Raw genomic sequence first — 8,374 nt, 5'->3', positions numbered from 1 at the left:
ACGCGGAGGTAGACATGGTCACCGATCTCGAAAGCCCTTCTGGCGCGATTGCGCAGCTTTGAGATTATCACGGATGACTTTACACATTTCTTCAGCTTCAGTGATTAAGTCATTGCCAAGAAGTTGGCGTTCACCAGTCTCTGACCAATTGAGAGGAGTACGGCACTTTCTGCCATAGAGAATCTCGAATGGGGCCTTGCCCGAACTCGCATGGAAGCTGTTGTTGTAGGAGAATTCAGCATATGGAAGACAATCTTCCCATTTCATGCCAAAGGAAATGACACAAGCCCTGAGCATATCTTCAAGAATTTGATTGACTCGCTCGACTTGGCCACTAGTTTGAGGATGGAAAGCTGTGCTGAAGCGAATGTTAGTGCCCATGGCCTTCTGGAAGGAGTCCCAGAACTTAGAGGTGAAGATGCTTCCACGATCAGAAGAAATCAATTGTGGAATGCCGTGCAAAGAGACAATTCTAGAGGTGTATAGCTCTGCCAGCTGAGCTGCTGTGATGGATTCTTTGATTGGAAGGAAATGAGCCACTTTAGAAAGCTTGTCAATGACAACGAAGATAGCATCATTTCCGCGCTTGGACTTTGGAAATCCAGTCACGAAGTCCATTTCGATATGATCAAACTTCCATTCTGGGATAGCAAGAGGTTGAAGGAGACCAGCTGGTCGTTGGTGTTCTGCTTTCACTCTTCGACAGACATCACATTCATTCACGAATTGAGCAATTTCTCGCTTCATTCGAGTCCACCAATACGACTGCTTGAGGTCATGATAATGTTGGAAATATGCCCTAGAGGCAATAATAAATGGTTATTATTATATTTCTTTGTTCATGATAATAGTCTATTATTCATGCTATAATTGTATTGTCCGGAAATCATAATACATGTGTGAATACATAGACCACAACCTGTCCCTAGTAAGCCTCTAGTTGACTAGCTCGTTGATCAACAGATAGTCATGGTTTCCTGTCTATGGACATTGGATGTCGTTGATAACGGGATCACATCATTAGGAGAATGATGTGATGGACAAGACCCAATCCTAACCATAGCATAAAAGATCGTGTAGTTTCGTTTGCTAGAGCTTTTCCAATGTCAAGTATCTTTTCCTTAGACCATGAGAACGTGCAACTCCCGGATACCGTAGGAGTGCTTTGGGTGTGCCAAACGTCACAACGTAACTGGGTGACTATAAAGGTGCACTACGGGTATCTCCGAAAGTGTCTGTTGGGTTGGCACAGATCGAGACTGGGATTTGTCACTCCGTGTGACGGAGAGGTATCTCTGGGCCCACTCGGTAATGCATCATCATAATGAGCTCAATGTGACTAAGGCGTTAGTCACGGGATCATGAATTACGGTACGAGTAAAGAGACTTGCCGGTAACGAGATTGAACAAGGTATTGGGATACCGACGATCGAATCTCGGGCAAGTAACATACCGATCGACAAAGGGAATTGTATACGGGATTGATTGAATCCTCGACATCGTGGTTCATCCGATGAGATCATCGTGGAACATGTGGGAGCCAACATGGGTATCCAGATCCCGTCGTTGGTTATTGACCGGAGAGGCGTCTCGGTCATGTCTGCATGTCTCCCGAACCCGTAGGGTCTACACACTTAAGGTTCGGTGACACTAGGGTTGTAGAGATATATGTATGCGGAAACCGGAAAGTTGTTCGGAGTCCCGGATGAGATCCCGGACGTCACGAGAGGTTCCGGAATGGTCCGGAGGTGAAGAATTATATATAGGAAGTCAAGTTTCGGCCACCGGGAAAGTTTCGGGGGTTACCGGTATTGTACTGGGACCACCGGAAGGGTCCCGGGGGTCCACCGGGTGGGGCCACCTATCTCGGAGGGCCCCGTGGGCTGAAAGTGGAAGGGAACCAGCCCTTAGTGGGCTGGGGCGCCCCCCTTGGGCCTCCCCCCATGCGCCTAGGGTTGGGAACCCTAGGGGGGCTTCCCCCTTGCCTTGGGGGGCAAGGCACCCCTTTCCACTCCTTGGCCGCCGCCCCCCCCCAACCCTAGATGGGTTTTGGCCGGCCCCCCCTCCCAAGGGGGCCTATATAAAGGGGGGGAGGGAGGGCAGCAACCTACAGCCTTGGGCGCCTCCCTCCTCCCCTGCCACACCTCTCTCTCTCTCGTAGAAGCTCGGCGAAGCCCTGCCGGAGAACCGCTACATCCACCACCACGCCGTCGTGCTGCTGGATCTCCATCAACCTCTCCTTCCCCCTTGCTGGATCAAGAAGGAGGAGACGTCGCTGCACCGTACGTGTGTTGAACGCGGAGGTGCCGTCCGTTCGGCACTCGTTCATCGGTGATTGGGATCACGGCGAGTACGACTCCGTCATCCACGTTCATTGGAACACTTCCGCCCGCGATGTTCAAGGGTATGTAGATGCACTCCCTTCCCCTCGTTGCTAGTATTCTCCATAGATGCATCTTGGTGAATGTAGGAAAATTTTAAAATTATGCTACGATTCCCAACAGTGGCATCATGAGCCAGGCCTATGCGTAGTTACTATGCACGAGTAGAACACAAAGCAGTTGTGGGCGTTGAGTTTGCCAATTCTTCTTGCCGCTACTAGTCGTTTCTTGTTTCGGCGGCATTGTAGGATGAAGCGGCCCGGACCGACCTTACACGTACGCTTACGTGAGACAGGTTCCACCGACTGACATGCACTAGTTGCATAAGGTGGCTAGCGGGTGTCTGTCTCTCCTACTTTAGTCCGAACGGATTCGATGAAAAGGGTCCTTATGAAGGGTAAATAGAAATTGGCAAATCACGTTGTGGTCATACGTAGGTAAGAAAACGTTCTTGCTAGAAACCTACAAACCACGTAAAAACTTGCAACAACAATTAGAGGACGTCTAACTTGTTTTTGCAGCAAGTGCTATGTGATGTGATATGGCCAGAAGATGTGATGAATGATATATGTGATGTATGAGATTGATCATATTCTTGTAATAGGAATCACGACTTGCATGTCGATGAGTATGACAACCGGCAGGAGCCATAGGAGTTGTCTTTATTATTTTGTATGACCTGCGTGTCATTGAATAACGCCATGTAATTTACTTTACTTTGTTGCTAAACGGGTTAGCCATAGAAGTAGAAGTAATCGTTGGCGTGACGACTTCATGAAGACACAATGATGGAGATCATGGTGTCATGCCGGTGACGAAGATGATCATGGTGCCCCGAAGATGGAGATCAAACGAGCATAATGATATTGGCCATATCATGTCACTATTTGATTGCATGTGATGTTTATCATGTTTTTGCATCTTATTTGCTTAGAACGACGGTAGTAAGTAAGATGATCCCTTATAATAATTTCAAGAAAGTGTTCACCCTAACTGTGCACCGTTGCGAAGGTTCGTTGTGTCGAAGCACCACGTGATGATCGGGTGTGATAGATTCTAACGTTCGAATACAACGGGTGTTGACGAGCCTAGCATGTACAGACATGGCCTCGGAACACACGCAATACACTTTGGTTGACTTGACGAGCCTAGCATGTACAGACATGGCCTCGGAACACGGAGGACCGAAAGGTCGAGCATGAGTCGTATAGAAGATACGATCAACATGGAGATGTTCACCGATCTTGACTAGTCCATCTCACGTGATGATCGGACACGGCCTAGTTGAATTCGGATCATGTTTCACTTAGATGACTAGAGGGATGTCTATCTGAGTGGGAGTTCATTAAAAATTTGATTAGATGAACTTAATTATCATGAACTTAGTCTAAAATCTTTACACTATGTCTTGTAGATCAAATGGCCAACGTTGTCCTCAATTTCAACGCGTTCCTAGAGAAAACCAAGCTGAAAGATGATGGCAGCAACTATACGGACTGGGTCCGGAACCTGAGGATCATCCTCATAGTAGCCAAGAAAGATTATGTCTTAGAAGCACCGCTAGGTGAAACACCAAATCCTGAGAACCAAGACGTTATGAACGCTTGGCAGCAGCGTGCTGATGATTACTCCCTCGTTCAGTGCGGCATGCTTTACAGCTTAGAGTCCGGTCTCCAAAAGCGTTTTGAGAAACATGGAGCATATGAGATGTTCGAGGAGCTGAAACTGGTTTTTCAAGCCCATGCCCGGGTCGAGAGATATGATGTCTCCGACAAGTTCTTCAACTGTAAAATGGAGGAGAACAGTTCTGTTAGTGAGCACATACTCAGAATGTCTGGGTTGCACAACCGCTTGACTCAGCTGGGAGTTAATCTCCCGGATGACGCGGTCATTGACAGAATCCTTCAGTCGCTTCCACCAACCTACAAGAGCTTTGTGATGAACTACAATATGCAGGGGATGGAAAAGACCATTCCCGAGGTATATTCAATGCTGACATCAGCGGAAGGGGAGATCAGAAAAGAACATCAAGTGTTGATGGTGAATAAAACCACTAAGTTCAAGAAGGGCAAGGGTAAGAAGAACTTCAAGAAGGACGGCAAGGGAGTTGCCGCGCCCGGTAAACCAGTTACTGGGAAGAAGTCAACGAATGGACCCAAGCCCGAGACTGAGTGCTTTTATTGCAAGGGAAGTGGTCACTGGAAGCAGAACTGCCCCAAATACTTAGCGGACATGAAGAAGGCCGGCAACACCAAAGGTATATGTGATATACATGTAATTGATGTGTACCTTACCAGTACTCGTAGTAGCTCCTGGGTATTTGATACCGGTGCGGTTGCTCATATTTGTAACTCAAAACAGGAACTATGGAATAAACGGAGACTGGCGAAGGACGAGGTGACGATGCGCGTCGGGAATGGTTCCAAGGTCGATGTGATCGCCGTCGGCACGCTACCTCTGCATCTACCCACGGGATTAGTTTTAAACCTCAATAATTGTTATTTAGTGCCAGCTTTGAGCATGAACATTGTATCTGGATCTCGTTCAATTCGAGATGGCTACTCATTTAAATCCGAGAATAATGGTTGTTCTATTTATTTGAGAGATATGTTTTATGGTCATGCCCCGCTGGTCAATGGTTTATTTTTGATGAATCTCGAACGTGATGTTACACATGTTCATAGTGTGAATACCAAAAGATATAAAGTTGATAACGATAGTCCCACATACTTGTGGCACTGCCGCCTTGGTCACATTGGTGTCAAGCGCATGAAGAAGCTCCATGCAGATGGACTTTTGGAGTCTCTTGATTACGAATCATTTGACACGTGCGAACCATGCCTCATGGGTAAGATGACCAAGACTCCATTCTCCGGAACAATGGAGCGAGCAACCAACTTATTGGAAATCATACATACCGATGTGTGTGGTCCAATGAGTGTTGAGGCTCGCAGAGGATATCGTTATGTTCTCACTCTCACTGATGATTTAAGTAGATATGGGTATGTCTACCTAATGAAACACAAGTCTGAAACCTTAGAAAAGTTCAAGGAATTTCAGAGTGAAGTTGAGAATCAACGTGACAGAAAAATAAAATTCTTACGATCAGATCGTGGTGGAGAATATTTAAGTCACGAATTTGGTAGACACTTAAGGAAATGTGGAATAGTTTCACAACTCACGCCGCCTGGAACACCTAAGAGAAATGGTGTGTCCGAACGTCGTAATCGCACTCTATTGGATATGGTGCGATCTATGATGTCTCTTACCGATTTACCGCTCTCATTTTGGGGCTATGCTTTAGAGACTGCCGCATTCACTTTAAATAGGGCTCCGTCGAAATCCGTTGAGACGACACCGTATGAATTATGGTTTGGGAAGAAACCTAAGCTGTCGTTTCTAGAAGTTTGGGGATGCGATGCTTATGTCAAGAAACTTCAACCTGAAAAGCTCGAACCCAAATCGGAAAAATGCGTCTTCATTGGATACCCTAAGGAAACTATTGGGTATACCTTCTACCTCAGATCCGAAGGCAAGATCTTCGTTGCCAAGAACGGGTCCTTTCTGGAGAAGGAGTTTCTCTCGAAAGAATTGAGTGGGAGGAAAGTGGAACTTGATGAGGTGATAGTCACCCCTTCCGAACCGGAAAGTAGCGCAGCACGGGAAAATGTTCCTGTGGTGCCTACACCGACTGGGGAGGAAGTTAATGATGATGATCATGAAGCATCGGATCAAGTTACTACTGAACTTCATAGGTCCACAAGGACACGTTCCGCACCAGAGTGGTATGGCAACCCTATCCTGGAAATCATGTTGTTAGACAACGGTGAACCTTCGAACTATGAAGAAGCGATGGCGGGCCCGGATTCCGACAAATGGCTACAAGCCATGAAATCCGAGATAGGATCCATGTATGAAAACGAAGTATGGACTTTGACTGACTTGCCCGATGATCGGCGAGCCATAGAAAACAAATGGATCTTTAAGAAGAAGACGGACGCGGATGGTAATGTGACCTCTACAAAGCTCGACTTGTCGCTAAGGGTTAACGACAAGTTCAAGGGGTTGACTACGATGAGACTTTCTCACCCGTAGCGAAGCTGAAGTCCGTCCGAATCATGTTAGCAATTGCCGCATACTATGATTATGAGATATGGTAGATGGACGTCAAAACGGCATTCCTTAACGGCTTCCTTAAGGAAGAGTTGTATATGATGCAGCCGGAAGGTTTTGTCGATCCTAAGAATGCTAACAAAGTATGCAAGCTCCAGCGCTCAATCTATGGGCTGGTGCAAGCATCTCGGAGTTGGAACATTCGCTTTGATGAGATGATCAAAGCGTTTGGGTTTACACAGACTTATGGAGAAGCCTGTGTTTACAAGAAAGTGAGTGGGAGCTCTGTAGCATTTCTCATATTATATGTGGATGACATACTATTGATGGGAAATGATATAGAATTCTTGGAAAGTATAAAGGCCTATTTGAATAAGTGTTTTTCAATGAAGGACCTTGGAGAAGCTGCTTATATATTAGGCATCAAGATCTATAGAGATAGATCAAGACGCCTCATTGGTCTTTCACAAAGTACATACCTTGACAAGATATTGAAGAAGTTCAATATGGATCAGTCCAAGAAGGGGTTCTTGCCTATATTGCAAAGTGTGCAATTGAGCACGGCTCAATGCCCGACCACGGCAGAAGATATAGAAAAGATGAGTGTCATCCCCTATGCCTCGGCCATAGGTCTATTATGTATGCCATGCTGTGTACCAGACCTGATGTAAACCTTGCCGTAAGTTTGGTAGGAAGATACCAAAGTAATCCCGGCATGGAACACTGGACAGCGGTCAAGAATATCCTGAAGTACCTGAAGAGGACTAAGGATATGTTTCTCGTTTATGGAGGTGACGAAGAGCTCGTCGTAAAGGGTTATGTCGACGCTAGCTTCGACACAGATCTGGATGACTTGAAGTCACAGACCGGATACGTGTATATTTTGAATGGAGGAGCAGTAAGCTGGTGCAGTTGCAAGCAAAGCGTCGTGGCGGGATCTACATGTGAAGCGGAGTACATGGCAGCCTCGGAGGCAGCACAGGAAGCAGTCTGGATGAAGGAGTTCATTACCGACCTAGGGGTGATTCCCAATGCGTCGGGCCCGATGACTCTCTTCTGTGACAACACTGGAGCCATTGCCCTTGCGAGGGAGCCCAGGTTTCACAGGAAGACCAGGCATATCAAGCGTCGCTTCAACTCCATTCGTGGAAGTGTTCAAAATGGAGACATAGATATTTGTAAAGTACATACGGACCTGAATGTAGCAGATCCGTTGACTAAACCTCTCCCTAGGGCAAAACATGATCAACACCAGGACGCAATGGGTGTTCGATTCATCACAATGTAACTAGATTATTGACTCTAGTGCAAGTGGGAGACTGTTGGAAATATGCCCTAGAGGCAATAATAAATGGTTATTATTATATTTCTTTGTTCATGATAATAGTCTATTATTCATGCTATAATTGTATTGTCCGGAAATCATAATACATGTGTGAATACATAGACCACAACCTGTCCCTAGTAAGCCTCTAGTTGACTAGCTCGTTGATCAACAGATAGTCGTGGTTTCCTGTCTATGGACATTGGATGTCGTTGATAACGGGATCACATCATTGGGAGAATGATGTGATGGACAAGACCCAATCCTAAGCATAGCATAAAAGATCGTGTAGTTTCGTTTCCTAGAGCTTTTCCAATGTCAAGTATCTTTTCCTTAGACCATGAGATCGTGCAACTCCCGGATACCGTAGGAGTGCTTTGGGTGTGCCAAACGTCACAACGTAACTGGGTGACTATAAAGGTGCACTACGGGTATCTCCGAAAGTGTCTGTTGGGTTGGCACGGATCGAGACTGGGATTTGTCACTCCGTGTGACGGAGAGGTATCTCTGGGCCCACTCGGTAATGCATCATCATAATGAGCTCAATGTGACTAAG

Source organism: Aegilops tauschii, chromosome 3 (genome assembly GCF_002575655.3).
Source record: "Aegilops tauschii subsp. strangulata cultivar AL8/78 chromosome 3, Aet v6.0, whole genome shotgun sequence".
Classification (NCBI taxonomy): Eukaryota; Viridiplantae; Streptophyta; class Magnoliopsida; order Poales; family Poaceae; genus Aegilops; species Aegilops tauschii.
The sequence above is the reverse complement of the archived record's forward strand: the minus strand, read 5'-3'. Positions refer to the sequence as shown.